Below are 23,018 nucleotides of genomic sequence, written 5' to 3' on the forward strand. Positions count from 1 at the left end.
ATCCAAATGTTTTTCTTTAATCTCTGTTTAAAAGAAATTCAGAGATTTGTGAATACATCAAAGAGTCCTGCTTAATGTCACTGCTACCTTTAACTCGGTAGATCTCAACATCTTAAGTCAAAGACTTCATGATTCAGTTAGTTTAACAGATAAGGTTGTAGACTGGTTTCCATTATACCCAAAGGGGAGACATTTCTAAGTTTAAACTGGTAGTTTTAGATGTGCAGAAATGAAAAATACAATGAGGGGTTCCTCAAGGTTTTTTGGTCAGTTACTGTTGAACTTCTACTTGTTTCTGCTTATTGCTAGTTGTTAAAATGTATTACGATCATAAAGAATCAACATAATCTGACACTTAAATGAAGATGATACACAGTTGTTGGAGCTATTTGTTCTTATTTTTTATTATTTTGGAATTAGTTAAAGTTTGTTGTTAGTTTACTTATATTTTGGGGTTTATTTACACGTTTATTTGTCGGTTAATATTTTGTTTCAATGTTTTGTTTGTTTGATGTTACCTTGTTAAATTAGTTAGTAAGAGCTGTAGGGCCATTTTGTTTCTATAAATAAAGGCTGTGTCCCAATTCAGGGTCTGCACGCTTGAAGTACGCATTTCAAGTGCGATTACGTCACCGCCACGCGACGACGGCTGTCCCAATTCAAAGTGTACTTCAAATGCATACTCCAAATGCGCCGTCGATTTCCCCAAATATCAAGCGTGGTCCGGTGCACGCTTCGTGGCCCCGTATATCCCACAATCCATAGTGCGGCGGTGGGTGTGGATAATTTTGCCGCAAAATACGGCAGAAGGGAGCGGCCGAAGAGTGAACTGTCAAAAGTAAGTACTGAATATGATGTCACTTATTTATGTGCGAATGTTTAAGAACATTAAAACATTACTGTTGGTCACATGTCGGCAAAGTTATGTGACATTAGTGATGTTTGTACTTTCAGCGGTAACTTGGTTTTAAAGCCTCTACTTCTAAATATATATATAGTCGACCTTAATCTTACAGAGAATGTGATGATTTTGTGGATAATTAAAGTCAGTCATATATCCACAAACACAACAAGCTGAAAGTCAGTGATGCTGCTCGGTTTGCAGTCCTGAATATGACGGCACAAGCAGGATTCACTGCACTGTTAATGTTAGCTATGTTATATTGCTGCCTCTGTTCGGTGGTGTCGAGCCAAACGGACTTTAACGTGTGTTTGAACGAGCTGACGGTTCACTCGTTAAGCTGAAAGAAAGATGCTTTAATCACAGGAGTCACACATGTGTCCACTGGACCATCTGGAACTCTTCTTGTTCAGCACTCGTAATAACACAAAGACTAAATCCTCCTTCTCTTGTGCTGTTTTGTAGCAGTGTGTACACCTGAGACTGTCACCTGTCTGTCTGTCCTGCACTCTCTCTCTGTTTCTTTCTCTCTGATTGTGGAATAAAAGTATGAACATGTATTTATAAGTTACACTTGTGTTTGAATCCTGCAGCTTATCACACATTTGATTTCCATGTGTGACAACTGCAAGTGTCCAGAGTGAGGACAGACTGAGGGACCCACTGCTGCACATCATCTGTGAGGCTTTGCACCCCTGATGATCCACCAGGACAAACTCAGCAGTGTGTGAGGAAGAGGAGGAGGAAGAGCCAGCTGCAGCTGACAGATGGAGAGAATAGACAGACTGTTCCCTGTTTGTGAAGGACTGCTAGGAAAGTTTAACATAACTAATTGTCTGTCCTGAATCAGTCTTATTAGGTAATGTTCAAATAATGTTATCATCCCAGTGTTTTCAGTGTGGGAGAAAGTACTCAGGGCCTTCAAGTTACACACTATGAAAGGCAGCAACAAGTTTAATATTCAGAAACCTAAAGTATGTATCAGCAGCAGAATGGAGCTAAAAATAAATGTTTGTTTCAGTTCTATGAAGCTTTGAGTATTTTGGATCAGTAGCACTGCTGTGTTTGTTGCATCATATTGCTGTAATTGTTTATATGCTTTATATATTCTGAGCTAAGTTGATCTATAGTGTTACATCATATTCTATAAGGATGTTATGTGTTTGTAGACTTTCTGCCCAGTTTGACCCATTTAGCAGAAGTCAGCCTGTTTAAGGCTCTGATATCTATTCTGTATGACTTAAAGCAGTTATGACATGCTCTGATTTTCTCACCCAATAAAGGAATATTTCATATATCAGTCTGATCTTCATTCTATCAGAAACAGTTATCACAGCTCGTACATTTGCTTTTTACACATATATATAAGCATTGAGCCAAATTTAGTAATGCCAACATATTGAAAGAACAATATTTGTCTCTTATATATAATACATCTGTATATACACTGTCAGAGATACTTGTCTTTGAGTGAAGATTTAAGGTGATAGGAGATATAAATAACTGCTACTTGCATCTTTGACCCAGAGTTCAAGCTCATATATATATATATATATATATATATATATATATATATATATATATATATATATATATATATATATATATATATATATATATATATATATATATGTATTATCTGACAATACATATAATATTAGCCATATTATATTAACATTACCACAGTGAGATGACTTTAGTCTCATGAATAACATTAGCTAATTATTATTTACTAACTAATCTTGAAATGACTGTTCAGTACAGAAATGAAGCCCAACTATCATGTTTTACAGTCCTGTGGTCTCAACTAATCAAAGTGATGTCATGACAAAAATGAATGACCAACAAAACATTTTTTCTCCTTCATTTCTGTCACACAATGCTGTATGAAACATTTCTCGCAGTTAGTATCATGGTTGCTAGGCAACCTGAACAGCACAACGAAGGCTAGACCGTCCCATTTCACAAGCCTCTCACTTCCGCACTTCCCGTACTTGAAGTACGCACCGTACGTAGTACGCGTAGTGTGCGTACTTCAAGCGTGCATACCCTGAATTGGGACACAGCCAAAGAGACTGGTATAGGACCAGCATGCACTGGGGTGGGCCTATGGGTTTTTACCAGAGCAGGAGAAGCAGCAGGAAGGATCTTGTTATTGCCAAACTGGATGAATAAACCATAAAAACTCAACTTTCAAGTTTGGACAGTGGACTTCTTTTGCCTGCGTACGAAACATTACCTCAGTGCAGCAGTGGCTTGTGGACTTTAAATTGTGGGACGTTTGGCTTGTCAAAAGTAAAAGAATTGCCACTACATAAAGTAAAAAACCTGCCCGTGGACAAAGGAATAATCCTTCATTAATGGATATGTTGGATATAAGGATTTCAAGGATCACCGTGGAACTCGAATAAAAGTTATTGGATCGTCTGGTGAGTAATCCAGACGGATTTGATGTTGAGGATCAACATGTCACTCGTTCATCAAAGCTGGTGAGTGATAATATTGTTTAAGCCGTAAAGGAAAACGGTGAAGCTATTGGAGTTTAAAGACATAATTTCACTACAAAGACTGATGAGCTGAGTTTTGATGTACTAAATTGGTGCATAATTGGATCGCTAATTGACATGCCAACGCCCTCTGTGGAAATGTTTGTTCGCTGCAATCAGCAGGTAAATGGATGTCATGTTTGTGCTCTATGGTCTGGATTCTCAGTGTGCTGTGCATCTTTATAATGTTTGAAATAATCCAAGAGGACAATAAAATGTCGGATATTAAGAGTAAACAAGAGGATGACACTGAGATGCAAGCAGAGAAAAGAAGCATCAGATTTACACCAAAAGGTTTGGATTTGTATCTAAAGACATGCCAAGAAAAGCGCAGTTCAATGTGTAAGCAAGCATCTAAGTACATGGGGAAAATTTCTGCTTTATTGACCTCACATGAGAACGTTAAGGAAGTGTCTTCTGAATTTGGGAAGTTTATTAAATGCTATCAAGATGCAAACGCTTTGCAAGAATCCTTTTTAAGTTTGCCACTGCCAGAAGATGAAGTGACAAGGCAAACCGCACATTTTCAGTCTAAGGTGACAGCATTCTCTGTTTTTATGGACAAAGTAAAGGTTTGGTTGCAGGAAGCAGGCGAGCCGTATACTGAACAAAGCAATACTGCTCTTAGTGATCAAGCTGTTGAAAGTTTGGATGAAATAAATCCTGAAGACAGTGTCTCTAATATCTCAAGTGTAAAGCCACCTTCAAAAACATTGTCACAGCAAAGTTGAATTTCATCAACATCTTCCGCACGCATTAAAGCTGCGGCTGACAAGGCAGCGCTCATGGAGCTCATCTCGCTGCATTAAAGAAAAAACATTCTATCGAAGCTCAAGAGGAAAAACTGAGAAAAGTGCAGCAGTGGCTTGTGGACTTTAAATTGTGGGACGTTTGGTTTGTCAAAAGTAAAAGAATTGCCACTACAACAGTGATACTTCTGACTTTCCTCTAACATCTAACTCCTTTTTAGGAAATAATAAGGTGCACTGATAACATTAGCTGATGGATCTCTGGAAACAAAAAACTTGTTGTCTGTCCAAAAAGTTAGACAGAAACTTTGTTCATATCATCCCTGTCTCTCAAACAAATTTTTAATAATCATATTGAAATGGTTACCAGGACTGCTTTCTGCCATGGAAAATATATCAAAAGTTGTTAAATTCTTGGAAAATGAGTCCACGTGTTTACACTGAGCAGGTAAGAGTACTGTAAAGAGCTACTTGCACGATTGTTCAAATCATAAGCAGGACAATTTTAATTCATTCAGTTTGCAGAGGCCAGAGTCCTCATATGTACATGGAAATGTGACCACATTACCCCAGTATTACTTCATTCATTCATCACTTCATTGACTCCCAGTTAATAACATCTAAAATGTTCCTATTAGTTCATAAGTGAGCTGAAGGTGTTTTCAGTTAATCTGGTCGTATACATGAATAACATTTTTTTGGTTTTGTTCAATTATGTTTAGCTTCTGCTTCAGAGATATTCTCTGAAATGTTTCCCCCACTGAAATACATGCAGACTTACTGTGCTGCTGAGTACAGATCAGGGCTCGCAAAATCGCTAGCCCGACGTCCCGGGGCTACCGATTTTTCCAGTCGGGCTACCAAAATCTATCTCAGCCCTGCCCGTCGGGCTATCATAGGAAGGGAAAATATATGTCAATGCTTTTGCATTCTTTCGGAAATGTAGCTGAGTAATTATGTCATTGGCATCGATGAGCCACTGCCAATATGTGACATACTGAAATCGCGTTTGAATTTGCGCTTGTTTTTCACTTTCACTTTGCGATCGCGGTGTGTAGAGAGCGGCAGTACTGATTGGTGAGTGACGATAATTTGCGCACCAATTCCTCTGACATCATCTTATCACTCATTAGCTTACTATGCAAACATGACAAGTGAAATCTCCCGCAGCAAGCTTAAACATGTGAGAGGTTGATCGCGCAGAGAATCGCTGAGCGTTATGTGAGTGCGTGTTTAAAGGCAGCAGGATATATATTTTAGTTCTGCTGAGCCAAATAAGACAGGTCAGGGTGAAGAAGTGACAGCCAAAGAAAAGCCTACCACAAAACGGAAAAGTTATGACAAATCAGACTATGAGGGAAAAAGAAAGTGCAGCTTTATGGTTTCATGGACAAAAGAATTTCTGTGGCTGCAATATGACAAGCTAAATAACCAGGGCTGCACATAAGTGGTCCGCAGCTGCGCATTCGCTGTCAAAATAAAAGACGCGCACCAGATAAGAAGTTGCAACGCGCGTTTGAGTACATAAGATTTTCTGGAGGAGGACAGACATTTGTTAAGAACTCTTAAAGATGTCGAAGAAGCTCCTTTAAGCAATTACTCTGGTGTTCCTCCACCTCCAAAGAAATGTCAGAAGGAGTCCGAACCACAAAAGAAGCGCGTATTCTCGGAAAAGTGGTTGCAGGAGGTGAGCTGGCTTCAAACAAATGATGAACGCACAGATGTGGTGCAGAATGTGCCGTGAAAATCCCACTCCAGCGGACAAAAACAGTGCCTTTTATATGTACGCAAACACGCGTTGCAACTTCTTATCTGGTGCGCGTCTTTTATTTTGACAGCGAATGCGCGCATGCGGACCACTTATGTGCAGCCCTGTAAATAACATAATGTTCTGCCGGGTGTGTTGTTGGTTTCCCTCGATTTCTGAGTCGACAAGCGCCTTTGTTACTGGGACCAGTAATTTTAAGAAAGACCCCCATTAGAACCCATGAGAAATGCAAGAAATGCATTATTGCTCAGTCTGCAATATCTTTCCCAGAACAAACACCAATTGCAAATAACATACTGAAAATCAACCTGAAAAATCTGTTTAGAACAGCGTACTATGTTGCAAAGAGTGAACTACCACTGGCACAATTTAGCAGTCTTTGCAAACTTCAAAAAGCAAATGGCCTCGATCTTGGTTCCACTTATCTCTTACCCTTGACTTCAGTGGAAATTTCAAATTCAGGATCTGACACAGATTCATGTTGTACACAGTTCTTACAAGTTCATAGAAATTTCTGTTCAATTAGAACCAAGTATTTGAGTTGATGATTGTAATTTTTATACAATGTTGTAATTTGTGTTTCAACAATTTTTTGATTAATGTTTTGTTTCCGTTACAATATTATACTTTAATGTATAATATTGTAACGGAAACAAAACAGGAAACAAAACATCAATAAAAAAATTGCTCTATTTTTTTTATTCGGGCTACTTAAATTTATTTGGGGCTACCAAAAACTGAAGAGTCCCTGCCCGAAGGGCTACCAGAGATTTTGAAATTTTGCGAGCCCTGCAGATTAATACATCAGAATTAATCATAATTAATTAACATCATCATTAATGTTGTTTCAGGACCATCATGAAACTGACCAATCACCTAGCTCTGATGTCATGGTCTTGCCAAAGGAAGCAGTAGGAGAAGTTGGCCTTCAGCTCTTTCTTGCAGAAACACTTCAGAGCAGAAATGCTCACAGAAGTTATTTGATTTTCATATTTTTCATTTCCAGTTTGTTCGTGTTCAGACAGCAGAACTATTCACTTAGATTTAGGTTAGTTCATAACGACACATTTCTTACATGTCAGCACTACTGAGGGTGGCTTGTCCATCTGTGCACACACAGTACTACCAAACTCAACTCATACTAAACACACACAAAGTGTAGGAATCATCAGTACTGTCTCTCAGGTTAGCTTCAGGTTAGCCCTTTAGCATTTCTCCAGTCTTTTTTTTTGTCGACTCTACACATTAAAGGAGGAACAGCTGTTAACCTTATCTTTACCTGCATCACTCTCATCGCATTATTCTCATCCTGTGTGACTGGATTAATCTGATTTGGACTAACAACACTGGTCTCTATGTGCAGCTGGCTGTGAGACCAGTGCTCAGGGAGCGTCTACAAAGTGCAACACTGAAAGAACATCACACACTCATTTGCTTCCATCACACAAACATCTACTGTCATTACTGTCACCAAACTCTGTGGATCCTTTATTGCAAATTCAAATGGGCTCAAATGGTCAGACAAAAGAGGGTTATGAGGAAATATGATGAAATGTTGTGTATTAGCAGCAAGTTAATGAATCATTTTCCTCACAAACCAAACAAAATGATTGACAAACATGTTTTTACAAACTCAGTGTTTGACTTTGATCAGCAGGATAACCTGATGTTCAGAGTCCTTTCTCTGACTGGGCTCCATGGAAACACTTGGACTGGTCTCAGCTGCCTGCTTCCTGTAGTCCAACAGAGTCCTTTCTCTTCTCCAGCTTCTGTTTGAAATCCTCTCACAGAGCCTGAATCCTGCTTTGTTGTCATGTTTGGGCCTGTGTTAGGCTGCTCTGTGTTCCTCTGCTTTAACACACACCTCACCACAGCAGCTGTGTGGGTCGTCTCATATCAGCTTCTGATACATGAACATCATCACAGCTCCTAACTTCACCTTTATTAGCTTTTACATTCATGTCTTTCTTTTCTCTCTGTTTCCACACAAGCTCAAAGTCTCTGCAGCCTGTTTTTATCTGCTGTCATCAGATCTTCATCATCCTCATTCACATCCCTCACACACTCTACAGCCTCATCAGTACTGACTTCATCTTCACTGACTGATGGAGCACAACATGAACCTGTGGAGGCTGAAACACTGTCCTGTCAAACATCTCCCCGTCACCACTCCACCTCTGTCAGCCTGTAAATGAACCCTGCTCAAGTCTGTCACTTCTGTTTGGAGCCAAAAGGAAAAACTGTTGTTCAGTCACAGTGTTGGGGAGGAATGGAGTATATGTACCGTCACGTATTTTAAATAGAAAATATGAGTAACTGTATTCCGTTAGAGTCACCGTTTAAATAGGTGATATTCAGAATACAGTTACTTTGTTAAAAGGCGGTCTTTTCCTGTTTCATATGTTCGGCTATGTCGTCTCTATTTTTGGTAATTCCACGTCGGTGGAAACCCAAACAAAACACGCAGAGGCTCTAATGCCCGTGTCTCAATCTCACGGCCCATGTCACCTGTGGCCCGCATAGTGACGTAAAGAAATATTTTCAAAAATTATTATTATAGGCAGTACGCAGAGTGTTACAGGCATAGCCCTAAGGAATGTAGGCTCATGGGTGGTGTAGTCCATGATGCAGGGAGAATGGACTGCCATACCGTTATGTGTCTGTGAGCATGAGGGAGGGAGAGAAAGGAGTTGAAAAGTAGGAGATGTCACTCATTTATATTAAGATTTAAAAACCTAGTTGGTGTTGGTATGGTGAGTAACCTTCAGTAATAGTAATAAATCACACGGCAACAGTATGTTCATGTAGTTGTAAAAAGCATGATAATAAGTAAGTAATAATAAGTAATACCGTTCTCAGAATGTGCTACTCTCATTGAGTAACTTAACAAAATACATTACAAAACACATTTTGGGGCATGTATTCTGTAATCTGTACTGGAATATATTTTAAAAGTAACCTTCCCAACACTGTTCAGTTGTTGGGAAAGACACAACATTTCTGAAAGCACTCAAACTTCTTCACATTTGTCTTCAGACACATCCTGAACATTTAGGAACTAAAGAAAGTTTCAAACATCAAAGATCTGAAATATAGAAAAACAACAACAGCTGCAGTCAGTGAACTCACCTCAGAGTCTCCAGTTGACAGTTTGGACTCTCCAGTCCAGCACACAGAAGCTTCACACCTGAATCCTGCAGGTTGTTGTTACTCATGTCCAGCTCTGTCAGATGGGAGGGGTTGGACTTCAGAGCTGAGGCCACAACTTCACAGTGAGACTCTGAGAGTTCACACTGAGTCAGTCTGTGATTATAGAAAATATAAAATGTGTTATTATAAAAGCAGAAAATCTGCATTATAAACACAGACTGAATGTATATGAAGACAAAACAGAGTGAGGTCATAATCTGATGAACATCTGCTCTTCACATCTGTGCTTCAGCTCCTCTTACTGTGTTTGACACAACGATTGAGTCTCTCTCAGACCTGCAGACTTTTAATGAGAATCTTTGTTTGGCTTTAATCTGCAGATGAAGGAGGAAGATGGTGTCACATTTAGGCTTCCATAATGTCCACAGTCTGTCACTGAGATCTGATCCAGAGTCAGAGTGAATACACACATTTGGACTGTTTCCTGTTTTGACTCCAGAACATTTTGAATGAGTTCAGCTCAGTGAAGAGTTCCAGCTGGAAAGATGATCTCTGTTTGCTACCTGCTGTCAGGTACGACTGTTCATGTCCACACGCAGGAAAAACCTGCTGACTGTTACCAAACGGAGCAGAAATCTCATCACTGGACAATAATGATGAATGAACTCAGAGCTGCTGATATCAGATCTGATTTCAGGGGAACTAAACAGAAATGATTGGCTCATTTTAGCTTTCTGAGCCATTATCTGCTGGTGTGTCGCTAGTTGGCAGAAAATGATTTGTATTCCTGTTCAGGGCTTCAGTGTTTATGAGTCCAGATCCAGGTGACAGCAAGTCACAATGATGTTACCTGCCTGTGTCCAGCAGCAGCCTGTATTCACTTTGAATATTGTTATAACCTGACATGGATCAGTTTGTCTTTGATTGGTTTGTAAATGTCACTGTTTCCATTGGACCTGAGTGACGGTACAAAGACAGAGAGGAGAGAAAGGAGAGAGAGGATGGAGACAGCAAAGAGAGCAAACACAAACAGGTGAGAGTGGACAGGTGACCAAGGTCAGCAACCAATCAGAGAGCTTCTGTTTGACCCACAGTCACTGATGATGACTGCACATAACCAAGCAGTGTGTTACTCTGATATCAAATATGGATCCTGCTCTTATAATAATGATCATCAGATGATATTATTGTGTTATTTTGTAGCTGAATACGATGTTTGTGTGATTATCAGTGAAAGAAGCAGTGAGGAGGATGGAGAGAGAGAGAGGACAGAGGGTGAAGTTAGAAACACTAAAAGGATTTTTCATGGATTTCATGGATGATTTGAGTGATTTCCAGCAGGACACTTAAACATGTCAGTGGACGTCCTAAAGAACATATTGACTGATATGAAACGTGTCATTGAACAGGATTAATATCAGTGGAAACATGGTGGAAACAGCTGTGACTGCATGGATGTGACACACTTCAAATCTGTTCTCCACTCTTGGATTTGGGATCCATGGAGCTGCTGCTGAGTCTGTACAATAAAGGATGGTGTGGAAGGTTGCAGCGTACGGACACAAACACTGTGTGGTTACAACATGAACCTCCCACCGTCTATAAAGCACTGATGACATCATGGCGTTTGCCAGGAAGTGAGCTCGGGGATGTAAACAGCAGCCAGAAACACAGCAGTGAATTCCATCAGCAGAAAACAGGGACGACATTTCAGCAGCAACAACTAAACACTGAACAATCAGCTCTGTGATTAATGAGGACATGAAGTCAGACATTAGGAGCAGCAGGAATGAGAGTGAATCCATGAGCTGCTGTGACATCAGCTCACAGATTGGACACATGTTCAGTCCAGATGTCAGCAGTGTGGGCAGTAAGAGAGCACAGCTGGTTCACCTCTGAGCCTCACTCTGACCCACAGCACTGTCACTCATCAGTACATCACACTGTAATCACACTAAACCAGAGTCTTCCTCAGCACCTTCATCCTCACTCACCATGTTTATGCCACTAAACTCTGTGTCTGTAGTTCTGTCTGTAGTCAGAGGAGAAGCTCAGACGGTGACTGCTCTGGATATTTGTCTCTGTTTGTAACATCAGAGTTCACTTCACTACAAAGAAGCTCTTCATAGATTCTTATTTCTCTCTAACAGCAGCGTCTGAATGACCAACAACAGCAGCAGCAGGTTTAAAATACTGCCCCCTGATGACACAACACAGGTACTACATGTAGATGTGAGTCTACAACACACAGCGTACCAATGCAGGATCATGCTAAGTGCACACACACATTTACTGATCAACACAAAATATCATTTTATCTGAGAAACTCAAACTAATGAGAGTCGTTTAGTTCTGTGTATATCTGAAGAAGTAAACTACACTAATTAATGATGTTAGTGATCACATCTGGACTCACCGAGCCTTTCTGCAGTTCCTCACAGCTGGAATCAGTCTCTGTCGTCCCTGCTCTGATGTGTTGTACTTCTGCAGGTCCAACTCATCCAGAACCTCCTCTGACATCTGCAGCATGAAGGCCAGAGCTGAGCAGTGGATCTCAGAGAGTCTCCTCTCTGATCTGTTCTCTGACTTCAGGAACTCTTGGATATCCTGATGTACTGAGAGGTGGTTCATCTCCATCAGACAGTGGAAGATGTTGATGCTTCTGTCAGGAGAGATTTCATCACTGTTCATCTCCTTCAGGTTGTTGATGACTCTCTGGATGGTTCCTGGACTGATCTCTGTCTGACCCAGCAGACCTCCTAAGAGTCTCTGGTTGGACTCCAGACAGAGGCCATGAAGGAAGCGAACAAACAGGTCCAGGTGGCCATTTTTACTCTGGAGGGATTTAGACATGGCTCTGTTCAGGAAAACATTCAGAGGTGACTCCTTCCAATCTATCCTCAGAAGGTCCACCACCACCTTTGTCTTTGTGCTGGTGAAACAGTGGAACATGTAGACTGCAGCCAGAAACTCCTGGATGCTCAGATGAACAAAGCAGTAGACTGGTTTCTGGAAGATCACACACTCTCTTTTGAAGATCTCTGTACAAACTCCTGAGTACACCGAGGCCTCTGTCACATCCAGACCACACTGCTCCAGGTCTTCTTGGTAGAACATGATGTTTCCTTTCTCCAGATGTTCAAACGCCAGCCTCCCCAGCTTCAGAAGAACTTCCCTGTCAGCCTCCGTCAGCTCCTGTGGACTCGTCTCATGTCCCTCATGGTACTTGTTCTTCTTCCTCTTTGTCTGAACCAGCAGGAAGTGTGAGTACATGTCAGTCAGGGTCTTGGGCAGCTCTCCTCTCTGCTCTGTAGTCAACATGTGCTCCAGAACTGTAGCAGTGATCCAGCAGAAGACTGGGATACTACACATGATGTGGAGGCTCCTGGATGTCTTCATGTGGGAGATGATTCTGCTGGACAGCTCTTCATCACTGAATCTCCTCCTGAAGTACTCCTCCTTCTGGGCGTCAGTGAAGCCTCGTACTTCTGTTAGCCTGTCGACACATGTAGGAGGGATCTGATTGGCTGCTGCAGGTCGGGAAGTTATCCAGACGAGGCCGAGGGAAGCAGATTCCCCTGGATGAGGTTTGTCAGCAGCTGGCTGACTGATGACTTCTGTGTGACATCAGACAGCAGCTTCCTGTTGGTGAAATCCAATGAAAGTCTGCTTTCATCCAGGCCGTCAAAGATGAACAAAAGCTGAGAGACAGCCAGCTTCTCTGCTGTGACCTTCTGTAATGTTGGATGGAAAACATGGAGCAGCTCCAGAAGACTGTACTGCTCATCTCTGATCAGGTTCAGCTCCCTGAATGAAAGCAGAACCACCACACTGACATGTTGGTTCTCCAAGCCCTCTGCCCAGTCCAGAGTGAACTTCTGCACTGAGAAGGTTTTTCCAACACCAGCCACGCCGTTGGTCAGAACCACTCTGATGGGTCTCTGTTGGTCAGGTAAGGCTTTAAAGATGTCCTGGCACCTGATTGGAGTGTCATGGAGGGCGTCCATCTTGGAAGCTGTCTCCAGCCGCCTCACCTCATGTTGGGTATGAACCTCTTCACTCTGTCCCTCTGTGATGTAGAGCTCAGTGTAGATCCTGTTGAGGAGGGTTCTACTTCCTGTTTCATCACTTCCTTCAGTCACACGTTCACATCTCCTCCTCAGACTGATCTTATGTTCATCTAAAACCTCCTGCAGACCAACATCTGCTGAAAGAAAAACAGAAAGAAAACTCTTCAATGTCTGAACAACAACAAGAAGTCCAGTTTTCAGAAACGAGTCCATCAGCAGACAGATGTTCAGTCTTACTTTGTACACAGCTGCTCTGACTGGCTGTCTGCAGTCCAGCTCTGCTTCTGGATCTTTCTCCACACTGGGGACAGGAGGAGTCTCCTGATGAAGCAGACTGGTCCCAGTATGAGGAGCTGCACTGTCTGCAGAACCAGTGTCCACAGCTGGTAGAGACTGGATCCTTCAGGACGTCCTGACACAAAGCACAGCAGGACAGCTGCTCCTCCTCACAAACACCGCTCCTCTTCCTCTTCCTCCCTCTGTGGACACATTTCATCATCACTAAAATCATTGACAGCTAGCAGCTATGGCTAATAATAAAATGATAATGTCCGAGCTCAGCAACACACATCTTCAGTCCTGACTGTCTGATTTTTGATTTTATATACTGTTTTGTTTGTTTGTTTGTTTGTTTGTTTGTGTTAATCAATTTCAAATCATGCTTTTTATTTGTTTTTAATGTCTCTGTAAAGCACTTTGAATCACCTTGTTGTTGAATTGTGCTATATAAATAAACTTGCCTTGTCTATGTTGTTTTGATAGGTAACAGTTATTTGTGTAAAAACTGTCATGTTTCTTTTAAAGTTCCTGACTGTAGCAGAGAAAAATCTGACATCAACTACATACAGACTGTGCAGCCTGTGTCATCAACTCTATGTGGACTCCTGAGCCTTTCTGGGATAGGCTCCAGCCCCCCAGCAACCCTGATAAGAGGAAGAGAATGGATGGTGGGCATGGGAAAGGGTAATGAGTCCTTTCCTGGGCAACTTTCAAAGTCTACCATCATGACAGCCCTTTTCTGAACACTGTTAAAACAGCTTGAAAAGCAAGAACCTGAGCAACATGTTGTGATCTCAGTTCAGACTTTTAAACATCCTCTTTGCCTTTGTCTGAGAGGACAGCGAGGACTTTTCAGACAGGACAGAGACAGTGAGGGAGGACACACATGGTTGGAATCAAACCTGTGACATATGGTCACAGGTTTCAACCAGTTCAACCAGGTGAGCTGAACTGGCTCCCAAATGCAAACAACCTTTGAACTCTGTGAGTCAGCAGCTCTCTTACATGGTCAGCTGAGCTCCATGACTGAAGAACATTGTTGGTGCAGGTTCATGACTGAAGTCTGGAGGTTTTCCTTTGGACAAGTCACTCCTCATAGACACTGGAGACTGTGACCTCTGACCTCTGCAAACACAAACATGTTTCATTCATATCACATCAAACACAACTCAAATAGCTGCATTCGTTTCAGCCTCATGTTCACTCAAACATTCACATCTCCAAGATCCAACTGACACACACACTTTCCATCAGTGTCTGATTATATCAATAAATTGATTATTGTTTAGTGTGTTCTGTCTGTAAAGCTTCACACAGACGACCTTCAGTTAAATGTTCTACAGCAGTCTTTCTCAAACTGTGCTATGCCTTGCCTTAAAATGGAAAGGGAGCACACAGAGCCAAAACGCTGATGGTAAAAACACAGCCCTTTTCCACGATGCCGCCGTGCCACGATCCCAGCCATGAGTGGGGTCCACGTGAGAATCAGTGGGGGCGCGGGAGATGCCGTAGGAACTATCGCCTGGATGTCAAAGCTCCTGGTAGCCAGGAGAATTCACTTCTTCTACCAGTCAGCAGAAGAAGGACAGCTTTGACTTTATGAATGAGGAAATGACTCAGCGTCAGTCAGCTGGTTCAGCTGCAGCAGGAGGGAGGAGTCAGACACAACCTCAGTTTGTTGAAGAAAACCAGTAAACAGAGTCGGACTGAAGTCTCTTTTTGGAACAGAAACACCACGTTTCCTGATCTCAGGATGAACAAACTCAGACATTCTTGTCTTACGTCCTTTTAACCCTAACCTGTCACTGTTCAGCTCTGAGCTCAGAGGCTAGAACATGTTGCAGCCTGATGAACATCATCCTCACGTTACGGCCCTGGTTATGTTCTACATCACGGTGGCTGGGTTTGTTCTGTGTGTGTCCTCTGTCTGTTTTAAAAACCCTCTCCAACAGTTGTGCCCCAGCAGCAGCTGACAGCAGACCCGTCCTTGGCCTCACAACCTTTGTGTGTGACTTTAGAGCAGGGTGGGCAACTCCAGGCCTCCAGGCCCGTGTCCTGCAGGGTTTAGATATCACCGGCAGGGCTCTAGAGTGCGACTGAAAGCTGACAGCTCACTGATTCTGATGCATCGTCGGGTCGGCGCTTTGTGTTTACGTCTTTCTTTGTGCTGATTCTGAGCTGCAGGGTTTGTCTCTGACCAAAATTCACTGAACCAGCAGCAGAAGAAGATCCAAACTACGCTTCACATTTGATGAACATCGTCATGAATGTGTTTCTCCTCTGTTACTTTGACACACCTGCTGCGTTGCTCACACACATGTAAAACTACGGTGTTAAGTGATGTGATTGAAACATTTGGGTGCGTCTAACTTTGGTTCCTTTTAATGTTGTGCTCGTGTCCCCCTGGACCAGGACGTAACACCTGAGTATCCTCCTTTGGTCACACACAGACATGTTCTCAGATATAAATGTAACAGTAGGTTTTATACTGGATCAGTTATTTGAAAAAACAAGTCTCATATTCTTCTCTCACTTGGTTTCTCCTTCTCTTTCTCTACTTTTAGGATTTCTGTGAACATTCGATGAAGATTTTAATTGTAAAGTGGTCTCAGACTTAAAAACACAACCATAAATGGGTCTCTTACATTGTTGGTGCAGGTTCATGACTGAAGTCTGGAGGTTTTCCTCTGGACCAGTCACTCCTCACAGACACACAGCTGGATACTGGAGACTGTGACCTCTGACCCCTGCAAGCACAAACATGTTTCATTCACATCAATCCCTGATAAATGATATCATGAAAGCCATATATATATATATATATATATATATACACACACACACACACATATATACACATATATATATATATATGTGTATATATCGAGTTTTTAAATATATCGATGATTTTTATACGAGATGTGACAATATGGTTTATATGTATATAGTCTATGTTATGTTATAATTGTACTTGTGGAGCTGCTAGTTTGCCTCTTTTGTCCACTTTCTCTACACTGCGTTACTCTGCCTCTCTCCTTCACTGAACACAACTCCCCCTCCTCCCCCTCCTCCCACATCGCTTCACCTGCAGGCAGCACGAGACGGACACGGCAGCTATCAAAGAGCAGCTGGTCGGTAAAAAGAAAACATCTGGAGATCATTATTATTACTATTATTATTGTTGTTGTTTGGAGATGGTTTGGATTCAAAGTGTCAGCTGAGCAGCAGAATAATGTGTTCTGTAGAGAAAGTCCTGACTAAAGGTTGGAGCACTACTAGTATTATCACCATTTACAACAGCGCTGTAGGAGCCATATGAGTTGCTCTTTTTCTTTTTGATTAAGTGGGTTGGTTTAAATGGACTCACTGTATTGGTGCACGGGTGCGGGGCGTGTCTCATGGGTGTGGTAGATAATAAATGTGGTTACACTCACCAGTTAACCGCACCTGATGTTGATGAGCAGAAAGGTAGGGTGAGCATGAGGCAAAACCTTCTGTTGAGCGCAGCTCGAATGATTTTGAAATAGTTTGACTGTAACTTGATGGTTTTGTATATGTATCCACTAATTTGATGCCATAGGCAAAGTTATTATTTGGCATACTATTTGGTGCCAGTTGGTGATAGGTGGTGAGTTGCAGTTATTTGTTTGTGCAGTCTGTGCATTTGTTTAATTGTTAATCCCATGTGCTGATTTGTATAGTGGACAGTTGCATGCGGAATACAAGGAGCAAATGGTACAGAAGTGTATTTTATGCGTTTATTGTTGCGCGTCATCTGTGTCCTCATGTTTAGCCTGCCGCGGCCGTTGGTTGGAGGAGCCGCAATAAGCGCCATGAATGACAGAATGAAGAGTGTGTGAAACTGTGGCTGTATCCCAGACTGTGAGGTCTCCCAGCCTCCTGCCCAAACAAACCACCTTACAAACTCATATACAGCATTTTACACACTATAAAGTGCTCTTAAAATCCTTTCATTTCTCAAAAATCGACAGCGCGCCTTATGTATGAATCCTGGTTGTGCTCACTGACCTCAAACCAATTTTATGTGGAACACGGCGCTCAGCAATCTGTCAGAAATGTTTCAGTAGGACTTTGGTACAAAGCTGCACCGCTTGATGGATTGTCGGAACATTACGGCCTCACGGAGCGATACGTACGGTGCTTCAACGTAATATTATCGTGTGTGTATAAGGACCATAAATGGCACCTGTAAGAGACACGGTTACAAACTCCAGGCTGTCAGTCACGCAGTAGAACTTGGTAACAGAGCAGCTGCTAAATCTGTCTCTTTGTTATTACGCTCAGCGTCTGTTAGTTTACAGTTTGCACAGTTGTGAGCTCTTTGTTTTGTACAAAAACAACATTGTTTTATTTCATTCACGGCGCATTAGTCTTTCTTCATGTACATCTATGCTGTATGTTAATAAAAGTGCCCGTGTGAGAGCTGGCACACAGCTTGGACTATGAACTCTCTTTTTGTTCTTACTTCATGTCTTTAAAAGAATATCGAGATATGAATGTTGTCCCACATTGTCCTGCTGCACAAAGGTAAAAAATGTAGACTTACACAAGAATGTAGCTTCATAAGATACTCTAACGTTATTGTAGAAGAACATAACTGTGACTGTGGACTGATCTAAGAGTTGTTTGGGAAAAATCAGTTTTTAAATGAAAGCAAGAACCTAGGGCTGGGCGATATGGCCTAAAATTCATATCGCGATATAATTTGAAGCATGTGCGATAACAATATATATCACAATATATTCTTTTCTTCTGTATAACGTATTTTCCACACTATAAGGCACACTTAAAATCCTTTAATTTTCTCAAAAATCGAGAGTGTGCCTTATGTATGAATTCTGGTTGTGCTCACTGACATCTGTATGTAACATTAGAAGTTAGCAGGAAGTTAGCTCGCTAGTTTATTCCTAAACATTTCATACCATGTTCTGACTGAGAGATTTCTGAAACATTCAAACGTACAGCTCTGCTATCACTTCCAACATAAATGAAGACAGAAAACTAAACAGCAGTGACGTTTGTAGGGTTACTGAAGTTGAGCTAGCTGGTATATAATGATGTTCTACGTGATTGCTAGTGACACAGCTATGTTAGCATAACATTAGCACAGTGAAGCTGGAGGATGAACGTCAACTTTTTTTCCACTCGATAAAAGTTAATGTGAGGGATTCTGGTGGTCAGGGACAAATGCAATCACATAGCAGGATGCTATACACGGGCCAAACTTCAGTCAGGAGAACATAATTTACTGATGATAATGGTTTTAGCCGCTGTGATACTTTCTACCAAAACAGGCGCAGCTTGATGACATCATCAACATGCGCTATCGCGATAGAGCGATATAGTCAAAATCTCTATCGTTGGCCAAATCTATATTGTTTCTATCGTATATCGTTTATATCGCCCACCCCTACAAGAACCTGAGCAAAATGTTCTGGTCTGAGTTCAGACTTTTAAACATCCTCTTTGCCTTTGTCTGAGAGGACAGCGAGGACCTTTCAGACAGGACAGAGGACAGAGACAGTGAGGGAGGACACGCAGCAAGAGGCCCATGGTTGGAATCAAACCTGTGATATATGGAGCTGAACTGGCTCCCAAATGCAAACAACCTTTGAACTCTGTGAGTCAGCAGCTCTCTTACATGGTCAGCTGAGCTCCATGACTGAAGAACATTGTTGGTGCAGGTTCATGACTGAAGTCTGGAGGTCTTCCTCTGGACCAGTCACTCCTCACAGAGACACAGCTGGATACTGGAGACTGTGACCTCTGACCTCTGCAAACACAAACATGTTCTCATAAACATAAAACTCAGATATAAATGTAACAGTAGGTTTTATTCTGGATCATTTACTTGAAAACAAGTCTAATATTCTTCTCTCACTTGGTTTCTCCTTCTCTTTCTCTACTTTTAGGATTTCTGTGAACATTCGATGAAGATTTAAATCACATTATGGATAAATATATAAAATTGTAAAGTGGTCTCAGACTTAAAAACAACCATAAATGAGTCTATTACATTGTTGGTGCAGGTTCATGACTGAAGTCTGGAGGTCTTCCTCTGGACCAGTCACTCCTCAAAGACACACAGCTGGACACTGGAGACTGTGACCTCTGACCTCTGCAAACAAACATCATGATCAGTCCTCTCTGACAGCCATGTGATCAGCTGATCACTCTGTGATACTGTGGCTGCCTGATAACGCTGACAGGTCAGCCAATCATCAGCCAGTATTTCTCTCTGTGATGTGAATGAAGTCAGTTTGTTCTCAGCTCTTCTGATTCTGCTGCACTGACTTCACTTCAACTGATCTCAGCAGGAAAACAACAAGAAACCAAACTCAGATCAAACAGCTTGAGCCAATCACAGTTCAATGATTCTGTCATGTTTAAGTGACTAATAAAGTCAGTCGTGTTCTTACTTTAATGCTGCAGGTCCATGATGGTAATGCAGAGGTGTTTGTGTAAACCAGTCACTCCTCACAGCAGCAGCTGCTGCTCCGTCCTCTTCCTCCATCTTTGGGATGTCAGGGTGGAGTTAGTCTGAGAGGTAAACACAGACAGTGCTGTTGTAGTGGAAGCATCACACTGACTCTAATGTTGGAGCTTTGGCCCTAAACAGTCATTTTACAGGCTCAGAGTCTTTACAAAACACCAAAACCATCACATTATTCACAGGGTCTGACCTCCACATACACAGACACACAGCAGTGATCACGTACGGTCACATTAACCAGTGTGGCAGTGGGTGACAGGTCACCAAACACAGTGGGAGAAACTTGAGGCAAAGCGGTCACATGACCCTGCTGGTCATCAGGAGGACCAATCACAGGTTGGTAAGCTGCCAGCGTGCTGACTATCATCCTCTGAGTCTGACTGATGTTTCCTACACTTCATGTGTTCATCGGCTCTTTGTGCTCTTTAGACAAACGTTGTCACAGCTACATGATCAGGTTGATGAAGGAGCTCAGACTGGGATCATCATCACGGTGAGGAGTCACATGTTACGGCTCCTCTGGAGAGAAGCTGAGGGTCACTGCAGGAAGTGACCTCATTAAACCAAAGTGCTGCTTGTGAGCAGCACAGGCCTCTCTCTCTGGTAAACTCTGATCCTGAGACACGTTGGCCGTTTCTCAATGCCCAAAATGCTGCGATGCGTGCTCGCGTTCTCGGTGAGTACGTACCACCGAGAACGCGAGCACGGACTCGCGATATGTACAATTGGAACACCTGCGTGCGTGATGATGTCACAGGTCCGGAGTTTTACTGCCGTCCCTCTTAATTTAACTGTGAGTAACATGTTATGAAGCTTAACTGTAATCACAGCCAAACCGGTTTACTCAGGAACAAATAAAACACTGAAATAAACCAAACATTAACATTTAGAAGTGATCTAAGTGACTTATATATCATTTTTAACCTCAGTAGTGAAACCTCTATTAATAAAAATAGTGTACATGTACATACGTGTACATACCTTAATAAAAACAAGCAGGTGAGATGTTAGAACGCTTTTATTTCTATTTTAGTGGACACTCAATACTATAGACAGCTGCTGGGGTTTCTTTAACCTGAGTAGTGAGAAGTCCGCGAGCGGGAGGGCTTGAAAACGATGTGCCGGGAGTCCGCTGTTGAGTTTTGGACCAAATGCATTCTGGGATATATAGCTGTACCAAGTCCACACCGATGCATGCTTGATAAAACGGGCGGATCGAGAACACATCCGGGACTTTTTGCGTTCTCGGCTTGATGCGTGCCAATTGGAACAGTACTTGGTCTCCGACTGATGACGTATCACGAGTACACGAGAACGCAAGTACGCACAAGTACGCATATTGATAAACGCCCACCGTCTGCTGACAGACTGTGTCACGTTAGGCCTGTAAGACCACATGTTTCCTCCACTGTCTCCAAGAAGAACCTGAACACCAGCAGTGGAAGAACCTTGTAACGTTTCACTGACATATATGAACCTGTTTGAAGACAGTGACTCCATCGGCTGATCTCTTACTTAATACAAGAAGTTTCTGATGGTAATAAGTGAAAAACTCTGTCAGTGGAACAAGTGAACATTTTCTAGTGTCATGACTGAAAGTGGCTGCTGATATGTCTGTGTGTGTGTGTCTGTGTGTGTGTGTGTACTACATATATATAAAGAAATGGCCTGATTTACAACTATATCTATGACTGTGTTGTTGTACCTTCTGTGTCCTACATAACAATCAAACTTTTTCATGACTTGAACTCTCTTTAAAAACATTATTGTTATATTGTTGCAGTTTGTCTCTAAAGATATTTGAATGTCAGTGAGAGTCCTGTTCTACCTTTATTTATAACCTGTTGAATAAATGATGTATGAAAGTGATACAAACTGAGTCCAGCCTCTGCTCTGTGACAGATTAGTTTTCCTCTGTCGCCATTTTAGTTAAAAAAAAAAAAAAATCACGATAGGGGCGGGGCTTAATTAGACTCCACACGCTCATTGGCTCAAAACTTGATATTGACAGGTCGTTATCCAATGAGCGCGCGGCCTCACACGAACTTTGTTTACTTAAAAACAGTTTTTTATGAAGAGATTTTCAGATCAGACCTGATGTTTCCGCCTCTTTATAATCAATATCAGATACCAGAGCAACAGAAAGCTCGGTCACGACGGGACTGACAACAGGAAGTGGCGTCACCGTTTAACAAAGTCAGCCTGAACTCCTCTGACGGACTCTTTTAGCGTGCGTGGCCTGATGCGGACTTTGAATCGGAGCAGTATTTGGTCTGTGATGATGAAGTATCACGCGTGTACTTGAATCCACGAGAACACAAGTACGCATATTAAGAAACGGCCCGCGACTTTTCCGCTGTCGCCATTTTAGTTTTAAAAATCCCCTGATAAGGGCGCGCGGCCTCTTACGACACCAAGTTCTTTACTTTGATAATTTAAGTCTTTAATTGTTGCCTCCGCTGACGGAGCCTCTCGTTCCCGCCGCAGAGACACAGTAATGTCGGTGTTACACTCACCTGCCTCAGCACAGCTTCACTCTCCTCCTGCTCTCACGGAGGCTCCGCTAAACTCACTTCCGCTTTGTACTTCCAGGAAACCAGCGCTCAGAGGACCGACCGGTGTTCCGGATCAACTGGCGTTTAGATCAACTGGCGTTGGTCGAACAGATGTGTGGCAGTCTTGCGTTTCAGGAGCTGCTACCGACAAACCAGCAAAAAAACGCCAAATATGTCATCTGTGACACTTGTGAGGTTATCTCAAACACACTCCGTCAGTCTTGATGCTGTTGAACAACAAAATGTTTAAAAATGTCGCGAGTTTACCTGGTGATATCCTCATGCGCGACGCGATCGCGAAAACAGCAAACAGTTAACACCACGCCGGTGTTGTTCACAGGACAGCGAGAATAAACGATCGGGGGACTCTTGTCGTCGTTATCGTTCCCCTCGCACGTTTTATTTCTCCGGTTTCAGCGTTTTTGCTTCACAACTAAAGCGTGCAGTTTACTTTGTTTGCACTAACATGGACTCGAGTCAACCAGC

At 42.2% G+C, this 23,018-nt stretch overlaps 1 pseudogene; it reads right to left on the reverse strand.

The window, feature by feature from the left end:
- LOC120438465 overlaps positions 1-20,344 on the reverse strand; it is a 44,643-nt pseudogene extending 24,299 nt beyond the window's left edge.
- Between the last annotated feature and the right edge of the window lie 2,674 nt (positions 20,345-23,018).

The sequence above is a fragment of the Oreochromis aureus genome, linkage group 3, assembly GCF_013358895.1.
Source record: "Oreochromis aureus strain Israel breed Guangdong linkage group 3, ZZ_aureus, whole genome shotgun sequence".
NCBI lineage: Eukaryota > Metazoa > Chordata > Actinopteri > Cichliformes > Cichlidae > Oreochromis > Oreochromis aureus.